The sequence below is a fragment of the Diachasma alloeum genome, unplaced genomic scaffold, assembly GCF_001412515.2.
Source record: "Diachasma alloeum isolate Michigan unplaced genomic scaffold, Dall2.0 Dall_scaffold_00345, whole genome shotgun sequence".
NCBI lineage: Eukaryota > Metazoa > Arthropoda > Insecta > Hymenoptera > Braconidae > Diachasma > Diachasma alloeum.
The window spans coordinates 449478-473616 of record NW_021680484.1 but is presented as its reverse complement, the minus strand read 5'-3'; the positions used below and the strand labels follow the sequence as shown (position 1 = coordinate 473616).

Sequence of the window (24139 nt, the reverse complement as noted above, 5' to 3'; positions counted from 1 at the left end):
TGCACAGAGGGGATCTGAGGGTAGCAGTAGGGCTCCTTACGGGTCATACAGCTCTCAGAGCTCATCTGTTCAAGATGAAACTTGCAGAACAAGAAGACTGCAGACTGTGCGGAGGCGATAAGGAGGGCGTCATCCACATTTTATGTGAATGGCCCCTATTAGCACTCCGTCGCTAAAATCTGGGGCCAGGCTTTCCTGGAACCAGAGGACCTACAACAAGCGGCTGTCACCAGCCTTATTAGCCTAGTGAGAAACACAGGGCTGGGGCTCTGTGACTGACCGAAACTAAGGCGGAAGTTACAAAAGATCGTATGATTTAGGTGACTCTGGGCGCTTTAAGTGACCAGCCGCACATTTTATATTCTATTCTATTCTAACACTCCCACAATTATTTTCGAATTAAACTCCTCAATTTGAACAAAACTAAAAAAAGATTTCTTTGAAATGTTCACATTCTAAATACTTCTGCTTTTTTTTGTTTTTGTTTTTTAAATGATAGAACAAATTTACAACGATGACATTGAAATATTTTCCCTACCCGCAATAATTCTACAACAAAAAGGAAGGTTTTCTACTTGCCAAACGGTACTCTCTTTTCCACTTATAGTCCTATGAGTATCCCCCCCCCCCAACTTATCCAAAAATTAATCTCTTGATTAATCGGTGTCCAAGGAATCTCATTCAAATTTTTCGTCTTCTTGTCTCGATGATGACATGAAAAGCACTCCACAACCCTTGTTTGCAGTAGATCAGCCGGTGGTAATGAGTGTCGTGGATCGGGTTGCACATGCCTTATCTCTCGGTGACCATGGGTCATTGCCACTTCAACTGCGTTATTGTCATGCGATGATAGTCTTTTTCCGTATCTCATACCACGATGAATTTGTTTGATCAGTTTTTGTCTATTTAAGCAGCCATTTGCATCGAGTTTCGCTGAATTCAATAATCCCTCCGGATCGAATGGCTTGATTGCGGAGCCTGTCCGCTGATATTGGAATGTCATTAAGATTTCTGCCTGATTATTGTCTCTCACCACGTTGATATTGCGCTCTGGTTGCTCTTTGGGTCAAGTCTGGTCGGTGAAGGTAGAACGTTGGTCAGCTGTCCACTGCTCAGCTGATGTGAGTGATCCCCCTGGATCAAATACCCAAGTTATCATCCTACTCTGCAATGGTGCTATCTTTTTCCGAGCATTTCTGCTCCTCGTTACTCGAGTTTTGTGTTGCCATTTATTCATCTTGGCCATTAATATCATTGCATTATTAAGTGGCCATAAATGGAGGTCATTTATCTCCTGCTTGATAGTCAACTGACCAATTTTCCAAACTCTGTCGAGTAATTTTTGCCATTATTTTCAGAGCTCTGGCTGTGATGATTCCAATCTGATGGCCACTGCTGAGAGATTGACTGCTTAGTGGTTTGGACATCCTGTCCGACATCCCAAATTTTTTCTTGTCTAGCATCAGGTACAGATTGTTTATCACATACTTCCTGGACGTTTTCCGGTGAGTGTAAAATTTTTTCTCGATCGTTTGCTGGTGTTGTGGAAATTGTTTCACATGAAGTTTTAATCTTCGCCAGTTGATCGTCCACGGATTCTATGAATGCTTGATTTAATAAATTCACTGGCGATGCAGACGCACCATCTCTCCGCCACGACAAATAATCATTGACCATTTCCTCTGCAATATGGACATATTTTGAGTTTTCCGTTGATGGCTGCGATTCCGTCGTTTTTTTGACCACACACTGTCACCAATTTGAACCATAAATTTTATCCGAGTGACCCAACATTAACCGACTCTGGTGGATCCACTTTTTGCTTTATAGTAGTCAGTTTTTCAAGCGAAATCGAAAGATACCAAGCTACGTTGTTTAGCCAGACGTATGGCTGATAAAAACTCTTGTTCAGAATAGGGATTCCATCAATTGTGGGAAATTCTCTATTTCCCGACTTTTGGTGAGAAGTACGGTCGATAATGATCATCAAGTCTAATAAAAACTTGTCTTGTTGCTCACAGTGAATTGAGCCGTTGTAGGTTTTTTTTCGATTCTTGGTGCTGTTTCAAATCTTGGATCCCTAACTCTTAATGGCAGGCAATCCTTATCAATTACTCTAGAGAACAGATTGATCAATACATACACGACTTAACTGTACCCATCTGGCTAATTGAACACCTCGTGTCACTGGAATTTCCTCATCAGACTCACACGAAATACACCTCGAAAGGTCAAAATCGCCAAGTTCACTCAAGTTCAGAATAAAAACAAGTTTCTGTAGTCTCCGATGAGTCTCGAACCGAAAATCCATAATCGCATTGATAATACCTAGTCAAACCCTCCTTAAACATCAGTGATCAAAGGTAATATAAATTTTCCACACTATGGGTCTCACTCAAGTCCGTTGAATTTGAGTGCCCAGAACACGTAGGGCGTCAATGTTACGTGGGCGGTTTTCGTACTTCCTAAATCAAATCGCCTTTCGACTTAAAGACTATGCTCAACTAGCTATGGTCAGAGTTCACGGGGAGTTCGTTCAAGATCTAACGCGGCGCGACTAGGAGAAGGATTTTGACAGGTATTTCTCAGTTAAATAACCGAACACAACCGATCTATTAATAATTTATGGTATATTGAATTGATAATCGATGGTTAAAGTACAAAATCAATAATCAATCGGTCAAATCGGTTTTTACGCGTGTCTACTATAGATTTTTGGCCAGGACTGGACGTCGGTCCAACTTGAGCTCCTGCCGTACTCTGCCTTATTCCTTAGCTTCAAAGGCGTTGCTAACCAAAAATACTAAATAAGCGTTCTCACGGTTTTCATAACTAACACAGCCATATGTCATCACTGACAATGGGCAAGACAGTCAAACAACTTCATTCTGAGAAGCTGGACTCAGGTATCATCGTGAGACTGCTTATTGAGCACTTGAGACTTTTTCCATAAAGAAAATATCAACTAATTAAAATCGACGTGGTGAATATCTCACGTTACAGTTGGTTTTCATATTTTCATCGATGTTAGTTTATAATATTTTCAAGGGAATATTTCTATTCCTCATTATCAACGGCGCTTGAGAATATTATAAACTAAAATTTGATGTAAATAATAAATTAATAATAAATTCGAATCTCCGCGGCGTAAATTAGGAAAAATAGGGATCATCTACGGACCTCGATAAAAAATGGAGTGGAAGATAGCCGAAGATTCGTTAGCGGAAGATAGAAAAGCAGTGGTTCTCACGCTCGACCGAGTTTCCACCCTTAAAAAATTATTTAGCAGATTTTTGAAGGCCGACAAAAGTTGACAAAACTGATATCTATCAGCGTATAGAGTGAAAAAAATTAACAACTAACCATTTGTTTATTATAGTGAATAATAATATGTGGACATTGAGGTTTTAGGGTTCTAAGGGTGACAAAAGTCTTAAAATTTGAGAGTACCTTCAGAGGACCCCCAGCTAAGTTTCTCACCCCCCAAATTTGAAAAAAAAGTCAATTAACAATTTTCCATTGATTTAAAAAAAAATTAATCTTCTGCTATCATTCTAATTTTCTTTCTAATCGCGACAAAAGTCCCAAACTTGACGATTATATTAAGAAACCCCCCACTAAAGTTTCTCAACTCCCAAATTTGGAAAAAAAGTCAATTAAGAATTTTCTATTGATTTAAAAAAAAAATTAATCTTCTGCTATCATTCCAATTTTCTTTCTAATCGCGACAAAAGTCCCAAATTTGGCAATTATATTAAGAAACCCCCAACTAAAGTTTCTCACCCCCCAAATTTGAAAAAAAAGTCAATTAACACTTTTCCATTGATTTAAAAAAAAATGAATCTTCTGATATCATTCTAATTTTCTTTCTAATCGCGACAAAAGTCCCAAACTTGCAAATTATATTAAGAAACCCCCCACTAAAGTTTCTCAACCCCCAAATTTGAAAAAAAAAGTCAATTAACACTTTTCCATTGATTAAAAAAAAATGAATCTTCTGCCATCATTCTAATTTTCTTTCGAATCGCGACAAAAGTCCCAAACTTGGCAATTATATTGAGAAACCCCCCACTAATGTTTCTCAACCCCCAAATTTGGTAAAAAAGTCAATTAACACTTTTCCATTGATTAAAAAAAAATGAATCTTTTGCTATCATTCTAATTTTCTTTCTAATCGCGACAAAAGTCTCAACCTTGGCAATTATATTAAGAAACCCCCCACTAAAGTTTCTCAACCCCCAAATTTGGAAAAAAAGTCAATTAACAATTTTCTATTGATTTAAAAAAAAAATTAATCTTCTGCTATCATTCCAATTTTCTTTCTAATCGCGACAAAAGTCTCGAACTTGGCAATTGTATTAAGAAACCCCCCACTAAAGTTTCTCACCCCCCAAATTTGGAAAAAGTCAATTAACAATTTTTTATTGATTTTTTTAAAAATAAATCTTCAGATATCATAATTTTCTTTCTAATCGCGACAAAAGTCCCAAATTTGGCAATTATATTAAGAAACCCCCCTCTAAAGTTTCTCAACCCCCAAATTTGGAAAAAAAGTCAATCAACAATTTTTTATTGATATTCTTAAAGATAAATCTTCTGCTATGATTGTAATTTTCATCCTAATCGTGACAAAAGTCTTGAACTGCGAGAGTATCAGTAGTAATGCCCCAAGAGCTTCAAAATGATCGGGTATTCGCCGAGAACTTCATAGCATAGAAATAAATATGTAGAGTTTCGCAGGTAAAAAATCCCGAGCGCTTACTCAGCGAAATATTCAGATTCATTTTGAAGCTCGAGGGGTATTTCCCGAATAATTTTCATCATCTGAATTTTAGTCAATAAAGGGTGGCATTTGATTTCAAAGAGGTACAACCTGCACTATCCGATTGTTTATTCCTCATAATAATTGCTTAGCAACGTGGTGTGGTTTTACCAAATTTTACCACTATAAAACCGTGTAGGTTGTACCATGTGACATCAAATGCTGGCTGAAATTCGGATGCAAAAAATAATCTTCAGAAAATACCTAATAAAGTTTTTGGCCGTCCAGAAATTAAAAAAAAGTGAATTCAAGCGTTGATCTCTGAAAAAACCACTATGCGGAGCAATACGACTGAATCGAGAATGACTATAACGAGACTACTGTACTGGTGAAATGTGTGATATAAATATAGTCAATTATTTTGGTGGAATAATGCATCTCGGCTTTTTCTGGAAAAGCAAGGGCCCTATACGTGTTGTCTCTGGCACCTCATGCGATGAACTGAGGAAGAATTGACTCCCACATGTTTTGCTCTCATTCTCGCTCGCATTGCTACAGGATTTCGCGCGCAGGCTCGTATAAGTTCGTGCCTGTCGTTTACTCCCCACTACTAATCCACTACGGCTCCTGCGCATTAGTGGTGTAAAACAATTGAGTGTGCACGCGTCGGTAAGCCCTCTGGGACTAGTGTTAAAGTGAGAGATAAATCATCATTCAAGTGCATATGAAATTTTTTTTATAATGCAAATTGTGTATTGAACGATTCACTAGCTATTTGTCGAACATTGAGACATGCTCACACAATTTTTTGACCATTGGTAAAGTCTTTTAGATATATTTGGTGTAGTGGAAGCATGTGTGGGAATTTCTTGCGGTTTTGTGAATTGGAGACACCTCTTCGTTTCCAAATTATACTCATCCGTGACTCATCTTTTTGTTCGATTCAAATTGTCCTTTGAATCTTTTTTAATAATCAGGGAAATATCATATTCGTTCAAACGACTTTTGAAGCAGTGTTGTATATTTATTTGGTGCACTGGAAAATGGTGGAAAGCCTTCCGTGGGATGTTGTAACTTTGAAACGTGTGTTTGTTAAAAAAATCTTGATTTGTTTCTGAAACAATGTATCTGATAATCCAACAACACTTGTGTTTTCTTTTGGTGCGTTTGGTATATTGAATGTGCGCATGCACGTTCAGTCGTAGTTTTCATTTTCATTCGAAAATTTGAAAACAAAATCACTCTGCCACTGATCCTTTACGAAGGCTTGCTTTGATTAATATCTCTATTCTCCCAATGCACTTCATATTCACAATTTTCTCCACTCATTATGGCATCTACTCCTATGATTATTGGGAGACCATCAAAAATTCAGGTAAAAGAACTCTTAGAAGTGGGAAAAACGTTCGAAATTTTCGAAAGTGATGGTGCTCTAAAAAAACATGATGATTTCGTTTGGGAACAAATTAGAGTCAAATTGAAATCAGATGCAAAGCCCATCACTGTCTATTTTACTTTGAAAAGGAATCTCCACGAATTGGATAAACCAATTTCAGAAAAGAGGAATCTTGGAGGTGATTCCGATATTAATAACAATGAAGAATGTAATCCTAGTGCAGGTAAGAAAAATTAATATCGAAACATAAATAATCGTTATTAATTCTTCCACTCGTTGAATTTTTCCTCGAATTTTAGAGGGGAAAGCATTTGAAAATGATTCTAATGTCAATGCAAACAAAAGTGAGAACTTTGAGAACATCAATTTGTCTTCAGGCAGGAATAAAAAGATGAATATTAAATAATATCAACTGCTTGGAAATAGCATATTTCGATACAAGTGCGGAAAAGTGGTTTTTGACTCGTGGGAGGTTTATAAACCTCCCACGAGTTAAAAAACACTTCTCCCACGAGTATCGAACGATATTTTTTATCACAATGTGTAGAAAAGCGACGTTTCAGGCATGCGAAGCCTGCCTAAAAAGTCGCTTTTCCACACAGCGTGTGAAAAAAAAACAACAACGCGCTCTCTTGTCAGATTTCTCATCTAATCTTACAAAATTTGCAGCATTTCTTTCATTCTCCGATGGAAAATTGAAAGCACCAAGATTCTTCGGTACACCGGTAAATCGTAATGGTTTCCGTTTTCCACGAAGGACAACTAATGAAGTTCCCAACATTGAACTCAATCATCTTAAGAACAGGGATGACGAGAATAATCCCAATATTCTCAATTGCGCTGATCGAAAAGTGCACTCTTAACGTTCAACATCTCCAGATCTGAAGTGCCCACGGTCATTCATATGGCTCGAAAGATTACGACCATGAGCCAGTATTAACAAATCAACAGTGGCACATGAGGGACATAATATTAACCAGGAAGTAGACGAATCGGGGCTATTATTTTGAAAAATTGATCATAAATAAAAAAAAAACCGTCCGTCCCGTTGAGAGGAAACAAAACCAAGCTAGATTTTCCTATTGAAAAACCAGAAAATCAAAGTTTCAGAACTGTTTCCAATCGTTGTAAGAACATGAATGATCCAACAATCGTTGATGAGTCTAAACGAAATACCCTTCCCAGGACTCATGGCTCCACTAGTCATCCCGGTTCATTTACAAATGCTTCAAAACAGAACACTATACACATTAAAAAAGTTGACGACACTTCGGACTATTGTGCTGATGCCGATACCGAGCGAGAAATCTCTCAATCCAATGATGCATCTGCCCAGACGGACGAAAACTGTAACTTTCATTATGTAAATTCAAATGTCGGTCCATTTAAACATGATGATTTGTACTCGAAAAATGAATCGTTACCCCCTCTAAAAGAATTTATTCTCGGTGTTAAATTTCTTCAAAAGTATTGGAAGCCAGGAGCACAGACTTTCTTAGGACCATGCAGGGAATGGGGGACTCCTTTGAATGAATATTTCGCAGCAATCAATCCGTACTGTGTTCTTACAGTCGAGTGGGCATCAATGCAATTATGCAAAAGAAAGAAGAAAGCACGCAGAGTCCACATACAAGCTCACTGTAAGTTCGAATCCTGTATGTCATTCCAGTTCAGCATTTATGAGGACTTGAGTCATGAGAAAGATGTCACTGTAGTTTGTCATGAGTATGGAGTTTTTAATCATAAAGATGATCACGCAGAGCGGTGATTCATTTCGGGTTCGTATCGCGAAGAAATGGGAAAAAATATTGGCTCAGAACTTCCTACAACCTACGTCGGTGGCCGAGTGGATTAGACGCAAGTCTAGTGTGCGAAAGGTTGTGAGTTCGATTCCCCGTGGAACCGAATTTTTCAACGGAAGGCTCCGGCGAGCGGGAGGTTGCTAATAGAGGAACCGCCTGTACCGGCATGGGTTTTCTGTGGTTTCCCCATGCTACTTCTATGTTCTATAGAAGTGCGAATGCGGTACAGTGTAGAATCCACAGCCGCATGCATAAGGTTGGATAGAGTGCCGAATGGGACCCGAAAAAAAAGGGACTCCGAGGCCGTAAAAAAAAAAGAACTTCCTACAATTTATGCCCAAACGAAACTTGAAGAAGCTCCTTAGGAAATGAGAAAGGCTGGTAATCTGAATAACATACCGAGCGCAACGAGTGCTCGTAAAATACGTCAAGAATATCGCTCACGAAATGATCTTGCCAAGGATGAACACCAGTTTCTTAGTCTTTTGAAAAAAGAGTTTGATGATAGAGAAGACCTGAAATCGAGATTTGTTTCTGGTCTCATCCAGAGTTATTCGTTTGATCCATTCCATGTTATTATGTACACTGTTGATCAGATTAAGCTGACGGTGAAGGCATCAAAAAGTAAAAGTCTCTCCCCATTTTTTGATGCAACGGGAACTATAGTAAAAAAACCCAAACCTGAAACAAAAAAACCCTATTATTATGCTCTATTATTATCAGGCGATGAAGATCATTCTGCAATACCAATTGCTGAATTCATTTCTTGCCACCACGATGCACTCACAATACAGATATTCTTTAATCGCGTTAAAGTAGCATTGAAAAAGATTGCCAATTCTACCGAACCGATAATAGACAAACTGGAGCAGGACTTTTCACTCGCCGGGGTCCATGGTGCGTCATTGGCTTTCAATGCTAAAGATCTTCATCAATATATTGAAGATAGATATAAGGCATTCCTGGACCCCAATAGTCCGTTTAAGCGTCATACAACATTGCACATCTGCAGTAGCTATTGTTATCATAATTGGGTGAAGAGAATAAGAGAGTGCACTGATAATCACTTCACTCAATTGTTACTTGCCGCAGCAAGTATTCTCCTGATGTATGCAACCACTCTAGAAGAAACTCGCCAGGCGTATCGCGATTTGATTATTGTCTTCGGACTCCATTGGGAAACGACGATGTACGAAGCCTCTTTACAGCGTATCGTCGCTGTGAAAGATGACGTCAATTTGTTCCCTAAACATCCTGAGGAACGAGAGTCAGGAGATTATCCACAGGATCTTGAATCTCAAGCATTCAAAGTAACGTCTCCTTTCGCACAGTTCTTCAAACAGGAGTACGATACCATTTTGGGAGAAGCATCAAAAACGTACGATTGTACAAAACTTAATTCACATCGAACAGAGAGCTACATTCAATACTTGGCGGATGAATATTTACCGTATTACAACCTTTGGTTTGGTATTGATTTGAAAAGGTTCAATATGAGACGTGATTCCAATGCAACTGCCGAGAATTGGTTGAGACTTATGAAATATGATGAGTTAAAACTGGAAGAGAAAATATCGATTCCACGATTCGTCCAAAGAAGTGAGGCAATAACAAGGAGACGTCTAGTGAGCAGAAATTTTTCCGCACTTATGACACAACAGAAACGGAACAGACAGAAAAAAAGCTTGAGACTGAGACAAAATTACCGGAGAAGACTGAACGTGACGAAACTGATTTAGATTTAACCGAAGAGTATTGGAATCGAAGTCGAAAGCGGAAGAACAAGAAGAAAATAGGATTGGGAGGAATCATGAGCAAGTTACCCAAATACATTAATCCTGAGCGCAACACGAAAATTCTTGAAGACAATGAGAACAATACTCACCAGATGTCCAGTGAAAGTAAGAAAGACAGAGAAAAGAGTGAAGAAGAACCTGAATTTGAGCCTTTTAACATGTTTATGAACAACGATGATCCAGTAGATCCCTACTCGCACCATGAATCGACCCCATTTTCTCCAGACTTACCCCCCAATCACGAAGATGCTGTTATCATCTCTGGCAAGGATGTCCCCAATGCGAATTATGAAAAACTCATGGAGAGAGAGAGAGACTGACCATGTGGATCTCACTGGCACTGATGACGAATCCTTAGAGACAAATCATACAATTGTTGATAAACCACTCCTTCCGTTAAGACTGACAATGGCGAGCTTGAATTTAAACGATCTGCTCCCACCTGAGAACTCCGATCAAAAACCATGGGGGATCCCGAAAATTGGGAACAGGGCAAAAAATTAACCGTCGGTGGAATCACTGTTGATCGCGGTGAAGATAATTTTTCAACGTTGTTGTCAAACATCTGGATCAATGATAGCATAATAAATGCATTCATATCAGTCATGTGGTTACTTTACCCCGAAGGCCCAGCAGTTCTTGATTCATACTTTGTAGAAGCAGTAGTGGTCGGCAAAAGTTTCCTGCAATCCTTCCTTCGTGCTGGGCTGGAATCTAAATTATGGACTAAACAGAGTTGGATGATTCCTGTCAATACGAAAAATTCTCATTGGTCACTATTGTTGATCAATTTTTTTGAAAAAAAAAGATCTATCTCGATTCTGCTCGTTTAGACCCTAACATAGTACTGATTAATTGCATTTGCAATTATATCGAGATTCTTTTCGAATTAGCGGGCGTCTCAAGTCCTAAGTGGCGGAATTGGCAACTACAGCGTCCCACAGATATTCCCTGTCAGTTCGATGGGAACGTAACAAGTGGTAACTGTGGAATTCACTGCTGTGTATGGGCCTACATCATCTTCAGCTCTGCAAGGATTGCCTTCGATGAATCGGAAATGACGCAAGTGCGAAAATGGTTAGTAACTATTTTTATTCTGCTGGATAAGCGCTTACCAATCTCCGCAGTGAGCTTACAATGCAAGAGAGCGAAAATCTCGCCCTCGGTCGCAGACGAATCAGAGCCCTGTATGATCAAACTCATTCAACGAAAGCCAAAAAAATTAAACTGGGATGTGAGAATTAGACCCTTGGAGAATCAACGCTCCACAATTGTATCTCACTCAAGGCTATAATGAATGCATTAGATGCTGCTGCGATTGAAACTGATCAGCGTTTCACTCGCCAACGTAAAACGCATTGATCCCACTCACCAAATCAATGCAATTCTACTAATGTATTTCATATTTTCAAGGAGTGATTGATAATGCTTTCTTTACAACGATCAAAATCATTTTGTAAAAAATGCTGAGCTGAGAATATTTCATTAATCATTAGGCACTAATTTGTTTCGTTAATAAATAGATCTATAGTGTGTTACTGAAAGAACTTGAGTTTTCATATTTGTTATGAAGTAAATTAATAATATGACAGATGTACAACATTGTAATGTGATAATTGAAAGAACCCATGTGATTGTTTTGTTATTATTATTACATAATTATATGAGGAATAAAATTCAGAGATGTATGCTACTACAATGAGACCATTAAATTATTTATCATTAAATTGAATTCAGTTTTTCTTTTAACTTGGGGGGTGAGAAACTGTAGTGGGGGGTTTCTTAACATAATTGCCAAATTTGGGACTTTTGTCGCGATTAGACAGAAAATTATGGTGATATCTGAAGATTTATTTTTAAAAAAATCAATAAAAAATTGTTAATTGACTTTTTTTCCAAATTTGGGGGGTGAGAAACTTTAGTGGAGGGTTTCTTAATACAATTGCCAAGTTTGAGACTTTTGTCGCGATTAGAAAGAAAATTGGAATGATAGCAGAAGATTAATTTTTTTTTTAAATCAATAGCAAATTGTTAATTGACTTTTTTTCCAAATTTGGGGGTTGAGAAACTTTAGTGGGGGGTTTCTTAATATAAGTGCCAAGTTTGGGACTTTTGTCGCGATTAGAAAAAAAATTAGAATGATAGCAGAAGATTCATTTGTTTAAAATCAATGGAAAAGTGTTAATTGACTTTTTTTTCAAATTTGGGGGTTGAGAAACTTTAGTGGGGGGTTTCTTAATATAATTGCCAAGTTTGGGATTTTTGTCGTGATTAGAAAGAAAATTAGAATGATAGCAGAAGATTCATTTTTTTTTAAATCAATGGAAAAGTGTTAATTGACATTTTTTTTCAAATTTGGGGGGTGAGAAACTTTAGTGGGGGGTTTCTTAATATAATTGCCAAATTAGGGACTTTTGTCGCGATTAGAGAGAAAATTATAATGATATCTGAAGATTTATTTTTTAAAAATCAATAAAAAATGGTTAATTGACTTTTTTTCCAAATTTGGGAGGTGAGAAACTTTAGTGGGAGGTTTCTTAATATAATTGCCAAGTTTGGGACTTTTGTCGCAATTAGAAAAAAAATTATGATGATATCTGGAGATTTATTTTTAAAAAAATCAATAATAAATGGTTCATTGACTTTTTTTTTCAAATTTGGGGGGTGAGAAACTTTAGTGGGGGGTTTCTTAATATAATTGCCAAGTTTGGGACTTTTGTCGCGATTAGAAAGAAAATTAGAATGATAGCAGAAGATTCATTTTTTTTTAATCAATGGAAAAGTGTTAATTGACTTTTTTTTCAAATTTGGGGGTTGAGAAACTTTAGTGGGGGGTTTCTTAATATAATTGCCAAGTTTGGGACTTTTGTCGCGATTAGAAAGAAAATTAGAATGATAGCAGAAGATTCATTTTTTTAAAAATCAATTGAAACGTGTTAATTGACTTTTTTTTCAAATTTGGGGGGTGAGAAACTTTAGTGGGGGGTTTCTTAATATAATTGCCAAATTGGGGACTTTTGTCGCGATTAGAAAGAAAATTATGATGATATCTGAAGATTTATTTTTAAAAAAATCAATAAAAAATGGTCAATTGACTTTTTTTCCAAATTTGGGGGGTGAGAAATTTTAGTGAGGAGTTTCTCAATATAATTGCCAAGTTTGGGACTTTTGTCGCAATTAGAAAGAAAATTATGATGATATCTGAAGATTTATTAAAAAAAAAATCAATAAAAAATGGTTAATTAACTTTTTTTCCAAATTTGGGGGGTGAGAAATTTATCTGGGGGTCCTCTGAAGGTACTCTCAAATTTTAAGACTTTTGTCACCCTTAGAACCCTAAAACCTCAATGTCCACATATTATTATTCACTATAATAAACAAATGGTTAGTTGTCAATTTTTTTCACTCTATACGCTGATAGATATCAGTTTTGTCAACTTTTGTCGGCCTTCAAAAATCTGCTAAATAATTTTTTAAGGGTGGAATCTCGGTCGAGCGTGAGAACCACTGCTTTTCTATCTTCCACTAACGAATCTTCGGCTATCTTCCACTCCATACGATTTCATACATTTTTGTAAATATACCCTTTCAATTTTTCAACTATATCCCAATTTTTTGGACAAGAAAATCGTTTTCAATTTTTCTGGAAGATTTTACGCATTTCGGTAAACATACTTTGCAACTTTTCGTAAACCGGAGAACAATTCTAGACCACAAATTGACAAGTTCTTTTTCCATAAAACGATTTTCTCACACTCATTGCACCCATTTTCATTCATATATATCTTAAACCTTACAACTTGTGCCAAATTCAACAACTTCCAGTCTCGATCGTGGCCTTTTCTCACAGAAATCCTCATTATTAGTTTTTTTTATTTCAGATGAAATATTATTGTAGAATGATTTCTGGTTTGGAGATTAGATTTTTTTTTGGTACATTTAGCTCACAAACGAGAATCAATATTAATGAGAATTTTGACTGCGATGAAAGTAGTTACAATTTTCCATCACTATCACCTATCACTTTACTGGAAGAATTGTTATTAGTTAACATTTTTGTTCTTCGAACGAGAATCATTCCGTTTAATCGACAGCCGCTGGTGTTTATGTCGAGTGATCTTTAAAGGTGGGTCCGATCCACTAACCCCTTTTGAATGCTCGACTGACGTCATCTATCACAGCCAACTTCCTACACCTCACGAGGCGTCAGTGCTACCACCGTTCCAAAAAAAATCTACCTCGAATTTTATTATCAGAATGAAATGAAGAAAACGGCAGATGATGAAATTCTTTGGATTGGCATATTTCATTAGTTTTTTTTTTATATTCCGGCCCTTTTTGCCCTCTGATTGGCTAATCGGCCCTATCCAACCCTATGCATGCGGCTTCTACACTGCACCGCATTCGCACTCCTATAGAACATAGGAGTAGCATGGGAAACCACAGAAAACCCATCCCGGTACAGGCGGTCACTATATTAGCGACCTCCCGCTCGCCGGAGCCTCCGGTTGAAAAACTCGGTCCCACGGGGAATCGAACTCACAACCTTTCGCACACTAGGCTCGCACCTAGCCGCTTCGTCCACCGACGTCGGTATTTCATTAGTTTTAGCATGAAAAAATATTATAAAAATTGCCATCGATAGCTCATAGCAACATTATATAGTGAAGGTATAACTTAAAATGTGCTGCGGTATCAAATTTTTACAGAAAAAAATAAAACCCGTTTTGCGGGTTGTGGAGGGGAAGTTGGCTGGCGTATATAACAGGCAATAGCGCACCCGTTCTTGGCGACTGGATGCAACTGCGTCTCTTGATAGGAACGTATGAGGATCAGATGGTATCAAGGATTACGTGGCAGAAGCAAATAGGATAATCGGTAGCATGCTTTGTGATCCGCGGACGAAATTTCCCCGACAAAATTCCTAAATGAAATTGAAACTGAAGGCATTTTTTCCAGCGATAATTGTATTGTTGACATCTGATCAATGAATCCTTCTTTACAATTTATCCTTGGTACGTGATATCCGTCGATAAATTATCCGTTATTTCATGCATTTACAATTTCGGAGGGTACAGTACAACGAGGTTTCCCGATGACCCCCTCTAGTTCAGTCAATGTAGATTCAATATGGCAAATTAAAATGAATCGGATGAAAGCTATATCAATCAACAGCCCAAGGTCTCCTGATTAATGTTTGAATTTGTTTAAGCTCAACATGCACTGGAAAATTTATAATTAATTAAAAACCACNGCCCAAGGTCCCCTGATTAATGTTTGAATTTGTTTAAGCTCAACATGCACCGGAAAATTTATAATTAATTAAAAACCATCGAAAAATTCGGCACAATGAACGTTTACCCCCTTCAATCCTTTCTGCCTTCAATCCCGTTTAATCAATCCTAAAAGTAAAAATACCATATTGTAGCGGAGAAAATCTACTATGAAATTGAGTTAGGAAGTTAGGGGTGAAAATGCACGGTTAATTTATTATTATTTTTTCAAGTTATTTCTGTGAATTGGGCATCAACGGATCAGCTGATCGGGACGCCACGCCTCATGGCGTCTGGGTCCGAGTCCCCTGATGCGCGCGGTGCGCAGTCGATTCAAACATCCGCAGCAAGCTACCGCAATATGAAATTTTTAATCTTTTCGCATGCTATTTTTCATTGTGCTGATGGTATGATGATGGGTATTAATTGAATGATTTCAAATGCAGGATTTATATAGAAAACAATTGTTCTATATTTTTTTAACAATGAGTTCCTTACGGAGAAGGAGAAAATACATTCGATTGCTATCGTGCAGTGTGTCATTCTCATAGTAAATACAGGATAATGTACAACCAATTATGAAAAAATAAGAATCTATCTGAACGTTAATTATAGGAATATTTAGGACTGAACTTAGTTATTAACAATATTATAGAATGAGTCTCAGGAGGTGTCGACTGTGCTCTCTGGTGGAATTTTGAGTTGAAGAGTTCTGTAACAGATCAGATACAAATGCTTTCATTATTAATCTATAGGAAGTTATAGATATTTGGCTAGCAGCATAAATTTGAGTGATATTTACCATTCATCGACAGGATCGTTGCTTTCTACACGTAGTTTTTTACTCATACTTGGCCCACTTTCTTCATTAGAGCCATCCTCGGGGTTTTCGAATGGAAAAAACTCGGCGCTTTCATCATCATACTCTCCAGTGGTTACATTATCGAGGTGCTGATTTAATGTAGAATCAAAATTCTGGAGGAGAATATCATCAGAATTGTTGGAATTTTCGGGGGAGTCTGAACTGATGTCGATCTCCATGGAATCCAAGCAGGAATCGCCATGACATCTTGAGCATATACTTGAACACTTCAAACCAGTTTTTCTGCATCCACATCGGTTTGAGCAGTTCTCTTTACAAGTACAGAAGATCACCTTGAGGATCTCTTCTGGTGCTGCTGGTATTCTGGTCATGACGGGGAAATAGACTTGATGCTTCCATTCCCATCTCCAGTCACATGGATCCAGTGAATTGTTGCCAAGCCACTTTTGGACTTGAAAATAAACACGCCAAACGTGTTCCTCAGTAGCTCCAGCTGTAGGTGGGAGTTGTGCCAAACAAACCCCGGTCTTCAAACGTGCGGCAGAAGCAGCAAAACGTTGAAAGCATTCACCTGATTGCTTGATGTCTTCTCTGGCAGCGATGGGATCGTTGAAGATAGCCACATCGTCGATCAATGACTTCCTCTTCTCCAATATCTTCAAGAATCCTTTTTTTCCCTTGTTGTAAACGGCAGACGTTGTGTCACACCCTGTGAAAGCATGGCTGAAGAGTATAGCGTCCTTCAAATGGCTGTAATCCTGTGTGGAGAATACAACAGTGGAAACTTTGCCGGTACCCTGCTTGATGAAGTGGAGTTCCCTATCCGCTGGAGCCAAGGCAATCAGCAAGGCCAATAGATCGACATCCTGGCCGACAACTGCAACTTTTTGATGATGATCCAGTTGCTCCACGGCTGTGGTTACTATCAATCGATCAGCATCCTCTGATGCCTGCTTCACTTCAATCCCAGCGTTGACTAAATGATCTGCCAGAAAGCCAATCAGTTTGCCTTTATTCTTATCATTTGATAAGAATTTGAATTGATTTAACGTTATCGCCATGGCTTTTTCAAACATAACGACTGTGCTTTTGGTAGATTTTGACCGCCTGAAGCGCTCATATGATTTGATTCCAATATCAGCGTTATTGTAGCCAACGAAAACGACAACAGAATTGATGCCATAATTCCTCATGACATAGCTTTCATATAACTTGAAAACTTCCTCGTACGTACTTCCCACTGGCCATACGACTTTATNCTATCACTGTTTTATACTGCGATAAGTTGATAGAACTGATAGGGTAAGATGAGAAGGCATTATAAAGTTCAGATTTCTTGGATTTCCGCATCATCCCTTGTTCATCGAATAATGAGAGCGGGAAGGGAGCTAACTCATAATTCAACGCTTCAGTGGCTAATTGGCTATCATTCTTTGTGACTGCAGTGATTCTCTGGAACAACAGTGTGGTATTAACAGCTACTTGCTCATTGTCAATCGTGATTCCCCGCTTTGCAGTTGCAATAGATTGCACTCGGGTTGTCCGTTTCAGTTTTATATCCGCAGCACTCACTCCGATCATCGATTTCATAGACTCCTTCCCAATGTCTATTGCCCTGTCACAGTTGATTTCATCTCCGCCGCACAGACCATCTGCAATTGAAATGATTTTATCATCATCAACCGGTGAAAAAGGATCGTGGATCGTGAGCCACTCAAGGAATTTCATGTAATCCTCTGTGTCTCCCTTTATACTCGTTGGCCTCCAATCCGTGTGTTGCTCTCCACTTTCAGCTCTCACCCCACAGGAAGTTTCAAAAGCATCCATCACTTCAAACGCAACGGGTATCCCAACTCCACGGCCCTGTGTGAGACCACCAGATGTCTTCATCACCCGCATCAACGTTTGCTCCACAGTCATGTCTGTCCAAATCCGTGCCCATTTTTTATCTGATCTTCGTATCGTGAAATAGCCTTCTCTCGTGAATTTGTTGAATTCCTGAGGATCCATGATATTTGGCAGCTCCAACATATCTTGCAGATAGATCTGAGCGGATTTAGCATATGCCAAATGACCAGCAGCATGAAAGACAGGCAACATATCCCGTACACACTGCAAATGGAGCTCCCAGTTCCCCAAACGCTCTGCTTCGATGAATTGCATCACCAGTGTGAGGCAGTGGAAGTACTGAAGCCACAATCGAGAGGTACGTCCCACGTTGGCGAGAGTTTCCATCATTTCCAACACTTTCTCGCTTATTCCCTGCAGTCGTTCATCAGCATCAACTTCTTGTAGCGTCAGTGGCTGGATGTCGAAGTCCTGGAGCAAGTTCGTCATGTAGGCACGGTCTTCATCTCCAATATTACTTGCATTTTTGGCAATCAGAGTTCCCAGTGCAGCATATGCGAGAAGATGACCTCTGATTGCTCTGCTGAAAGCATGCCCCGTGAGCATATGATCAACAGTATTACTGGCATAAGCTGTAGCCAGTAATTCTTTCAATCCGCTACCATCCATGATAGTTCCAAGGGCTCCAAGGAATGACATCAGCAAGTGGAATCCGCCTAATCTAGCAATTACACCCTTCATGTAAGGGCCATCATTGGCCAGCAGCTCCCTCGCCTTCGCATACAGGGGTTGACCGAAAGTTATGAAACTCGTTTTTTGATTGAGTCTCAGGCATTCCAGATGAGCATGATTCAGAACTGTATTGATGGTGTCCAAGTGTGATGGTGGCAAGTTTACAAACGGTAGACAGAAGACCTGTGCCACTTGGTATTCTGAAGTGTGGCTGAGAGCTTCCATATAGCCTCTCCAACTCGGAACATTCGGTATTTGCAGACATTTGGCCCAAATGTGGAGAGTATAAGCAGCTGGAAGTTTATTACGTTCACCAAGTAGCAGTTCAGACACATCACAACATTTGATGGATTTCAAGCCCGTGCCAATGTTGTTCAGTCGATCACAACATACTACAGGAATATTATACTTTGATGACAGCTCCTGAGCCTTTGGTAAACGATTCAATTTCCTGATGACTCCTTGAGTACTTACTCCAGCTTTGGGAGTCACGCAGCAAATACCCCCCATACTGTGGAATGTATTGTAGCCGTCGAGACTGCATACGTTGTTATCCGCATTGTCAAACACGTGCTGTATGAATGCGTCGTTCTCGATTTTCTTATCACAACTCATTATCGCTGAAGCTTCGTATAAGCTCAGATTAGTGTAGGATGTACTAAATCCAAGCTTATTTAATACGTCAATTATTAGCCGCGAATCGAATTTTCTACTCAAATAAACACCGGTTGCTAATTGAATCGAGGAAATGAATGACCTCGGACGAATAGCGGATATGATGGAATGTGCGATACTATTGCGTTTTGCTGTTAATTTCGTTTCTCGAGTTTTTTCCCCCTTCAACAAGATATCATCCAAGAAAGTGAGTAGAGTATCCGGAATATCGGCCTCGACGTTTTGAAGTAAGTCTTCAGGGGCTGGATAAGATGATGTTTCGTATGCCTGGCTCCTGATGTCTTCGCGTATGATGGCAGCAGCAGCACGAACTATGCGGAGTCTTTCGTCTTGGTCGATGCTCTTCTTCTCGTTCCAGAAGTTTTCGAAAATTTTATAACCGGTATTGCGGAAGCATATAACCGTCGGTTTCGGTGGTCGCTCCAACATAAAGATTTCAGATCCGTATCTGTTGACAAGCTTCTGCTTCAGAGTGATTGTCGTTGTTGTCCACCCTTCCATTTTATCCAGTAACTCCTTGAAGGTAAATTGACAATCGTCGCTTTCCTCCATGTAGTGACAAACGCCTTCGAAAGCAGCGTCTAAACCCGGATATCTCGAGCGCTTCTCTGTACTATGTTTACGTGGACGCGTGAATTGATCCCAACAAGAATTGTGATAACGAGCGTGTTCCTCCATTAAAAATTTCCCCTCGATTTTGCTTTTTACCTTTTCAGCCCACTCATCGCCGCGAAGTTCGATACAATTTTCAATCCGTTGCTGTGCTTTTGGCGTACATACCAATTTACCAGGTTTATCTTTAGGAACCCAGGCTTTAGAACACAGGAAGCAATGAACCTCGAAGAAGAATGGTGGCTCAGGGGGTAGCTCAGGAGCTGCTGATTCTGCTACATCACTCGCCTTCTTATTGGACACACTGTAATTCACTCGACATTGATCGTGAACTGTCACTTCTGTCAAATTGTCTAAACACTTCCACTTATCGTCTTTCTTCAATTTGCTTCTAGCAATGAAAGTATTGATGCCTTTCTGTTTCACGACTCTTGTTTGGCCGCCACTGTCTAGTCTCTGATCACAAATGAAACAATACGATGGATGAGACATATTTGTTTGCGATGAAATTATCTCTACACAAGTCCAAACACTTCGGCCTTCCAACTACGAATGACCCAGGAATGTGAAATATTTCGAGATTTCCCCCTATAGAAAGTTCCCTTGTACAATAGCAAGACCTACGGTCCAGGCAGCTGCAAGGACACCTGCTCTTCCAAATACTAGTGGAGGGGCACAGGTAGAGGAAACAGGATATTTAGTTCGATCTCACAGTTCAGTGTTCACTATCCACAACTTCAACTTTGCACATTCACTCTAGCAATCTACTCGATGTTAACGGTTCCACTTCTTGAAGCGATATGACTTAACACTGCGGTTGGGGGGAGTTTATATGCCTTTCGGAACTCGGATGCCCGAAATATCGAGAATAGCTATTTCCCTGTATTGACTTTTGCTCGTCAGAAGAATTTTTCGTACCTGCTGAGGTATCTTGGCGGCTTTGTACCTCACAAGTATTCGCAATGGGGAGGAGCACTCACCAAGGGTCGGCACGTGCGACCCCCTCCTGAGCAGGGTCATCACTACCGTCACTAGGCCCTTCCTAAGTTAAAACTCATCCAACAGGATTTAGTCTTAATCCAGTTGTGAGTTGTTTCAATAAATAGAAATAGAAATACTCAATGGGCGTATTAGATATTTCACAGAAATTTCTAGTTATTGTTCTCGGAACGATCCGTAACATTCATCAACAACTATTGCATTTAGGAATAACCAAACCATTCAATAAAACCATCAGATTCCAAGAGTAATAGTTTCATTGATGAATCACAATGGACGCGAGCCATATTTTAACTAATATTATGCGATAAAAATTTGCGGAAGCTTATGGAAAAGATTGTTGCGAAGTTAGGGAAGTATTCAGCATTCAGATAAGAAAAAGTATTGAGACTCGAAAGGTTCAGAGGGAAAAAGAGGAGAATAAAATGGAATTATATTCTAATTCCGTTGCTGTGGATATTTGAATCTACTGCGCATCGCGCGCATCACGGGACTCGGGCCCAGGCGCCATGGGGCGTGGCGTCTCGATCAGCTGATCCGTTGATGCCCAATTCACAGAAATAACTTGAAAAGATAATAATAAATTAACCGTGCATTTTCACCCCTAACTTCCTAACTCAATTTCATAGTAGATTTTCTCCGCTACAATATGGTATTTTTACTTTTAGGATTGATTAAACGGGATTGAAGGGAGTAAACGTTCATTGTGCCGAATTTTTCGATGGTTTTTAATTAATTATAAATTTTCCGGTGCATGTTGAGCTTAAACAAATTCAAACATTAATCAGGGGACCTTGGGCTGTTGATTCATATAGCTTTCATTCGATTCGTTTTAATTTGCCATACACCATGTATCAAACATTTAGAATGACTGAACTACTCGCAGTGTTTCTCCGTTTGTATTGTCACCTAACACGAAATTTGCTTTTAATTCCCTATTATGCAAATTCTGTTTTATAAAATTTGCTCCTAACTCAATTTTAATTCAGTATTATTTGTAATTATATGTCGATTCAATATCAGTGAATGATTATAATGTATATTGGCCAATTAATGGAAATAGCGTGCTTAATGAATCGAGGGGAATTTGTTTGCTGGAGTGGCGAAAGCATTTTAATTGTATGTAAAATGTGAGTTACCGACTGAAAATTGCCCGTTATATGTTATCTCTGAATTCTGAGTTATTTTGCTTCCGATTGGAAGCTTTGTAATCGTTCAAAATTAAGGTTCCAAATTTTTGTGTCGGTAACTAATTATCGTCTAAAGAGTCTAAATATGCGATTTTCAGATGGTGTCTGTATGTATGTATGTATGTATGTGTATTTGTTTTCAATTTTTTTTCCGCAGTTTTCTTTATAGGAGCTTCATGAAATTTCATGAATTTTTCCATGGATATAGACGTTAATAGGCTCTATTTATCGACACGAATTAAAGTTGAATTATTCATAGAATTGGTGAAATATTGGTATTTTTTCCAAAATCTATTTTTCGATGTTCAGTCCAAGAATTGTTATCAGAATGAAATGAATCATGGCTTAAAAAATTTGTATTGATAGCCTTTTGATTCTATCAGAATATAATGCGGATCGCATCTATCACTGCTGAGCTACAGCATATAGTTTGTGAGTTTTTTTTTTTTTTAATGATAAACTGGAAAAATTAACAGTCATATCAATGAAATCATGGCTCCAAAAGATTGTTTTAATACTTTCTCGATGAAGTGCAAAGATGATGAAAACAGCATAGCTATTTATTAACTTGCACAGTAGCAATATGAAGCTTTAGGTCATATGGTGGTAATATGGGGGTCATATATGGCTGATATGGGGTCATATAAATGTTGTACGGGATCCTATGGGGGTTATACAGGGTGTCCCAGGTCAACGAGTTTTCCTTTGACAGGGGGGTAGGGGATGGAATTTGAAACAGAAAGTTCCTTTGCCATTTTTCAATCAAATGAATAAATTATGAGTTATGAACAATTTAAGTTGACCAATCACGAGCGCGCTACAGCGGTAAGTCAGGGACGGCGTCGGGCGCACATGTGTATGTGCCCGAAATTGAATTTCATTATGAAACGTTATTTTTTTTTTATAAACACCTATCTGTGCATGGGGGCTATCCAAAACTCGAAGAAAAAAGTTCAAAAGTCGAACAGTCGATTTTTCACGAATTAATCAAGTGCCATTGTTAATGCAATTACTTTTTTAGACGGATTTTCTCGTTATTTTTTTTTATACCCTCAAAGTATTTTCAAGGGGCTATCCAAAACTCGAAGAAAAAAGTTGAAAATTCCAACAGTCGATTTTTATTATAATAACAGCACCTATTTTCCTACACTTTTTCTTGATCTATTCATCTCTGAGGGACCACAAATGGCATGAGGCTATACAAAACTCAGAGAAGGTTCAAGATTGAAGGTTGAAGAAATTTCATATGAGACCATAATAATTCATTTTTAAAGGACATTTTTTTTTTCATTCAAAGTGGCTTCCAGTTGCTTAGCAAGAAAAAAAAAACATTATCTAGCTAAAATTTTTTAGCTTTGCATTTGCGTGTATATCGAAGTTCAATTTCATCATTATGAAGCTCAGAAACAATCATCAACTCCCTCAGAGAAACACAATTTTCTAATGTCGATTCACCGACTGATTGCATTTTGCAATTGAAGATAGGAGGTTTAAATTTTTTGCTGGAAATTTTGTTGAAACGCTGCCTGAAATCATCTGATTTATAATCCAATTTCCTGCCTTTCCAAGCAAAGTTGTCGTGGACGACGGTAATTTATTGTCTAATCGTAGAAAAAGTGTCACAATCCATTTTCTTGCTTTTGTCATTTCTGCTTCATCAAAGTCCAGAGATATCGAGCTAAAAATAATGAATATCCAAACACAACAGTGGATACCACAGTTTCCACTGATAGACTTTCCACCCATGTACTGGTAAGGCACATCACGAGGAATTTTCAAAGTCCAACTCTGCCATTGGGGGGGTGGCATATCCACCAATTGGAATACGACTCCAATGAAGTGACAAAGTCTACTTAATAAAATCTTGTCAGGGTTTCCCCACGCTGAGTCCAAATAAACAAGTTTTTTCTCAAAAAAATTGACTAATAGCAGTGTCCAGTGGACATTTGAGGTATTCACTGGAATTAACCAGCATTGTTTCCTCCACATCGCTGCTTGCAAAGCGAAAATGTGGAAACCATGCACAAAATGTTGGTTATTTACCAGCGCTGTGGAGAAAAACGTGTCAAACACGGCAGGACCTCCGGGGTACAGTTGCCACATTGCTGAAGTAAATGCGTTGATTATTTCATCATTGATCCATACATGTGGTGATAGTGTCGAAAAATTCAAAATTCCACGATGTACTTCTACTCCAGCGACATGTAAAGACAATTCTCCACGATCCCATC

The 24139-nt window shown here is 38.6% G+C and overlaps 1 protein-coding gene across 3 annotated transcripts in view; it reads left to right on the top strand.

Annotated features, from left to right (window-relative positions):
* Positions 1–24139, top strand: part of LOC107040840 — a 235035-nt gene that overhangs the window by 33638 nt on the left and 177258 nt on the right. The window contains exon 1 of one of the 3 annotated variants that reach the window (XM_015261104.1): positions 1392–1505. The exons of the other annotated variants lie outside the window; for them this stretch is intronic. The gene's annotated coding sequence lies outside the window, so the exon portion shown is untranslated. Of the gene's footprint in view, positions 1–1391; positions 1506–24139 lie in introns of those variants that run through there. 3 annotated transcript variants of the gene reach the window in all.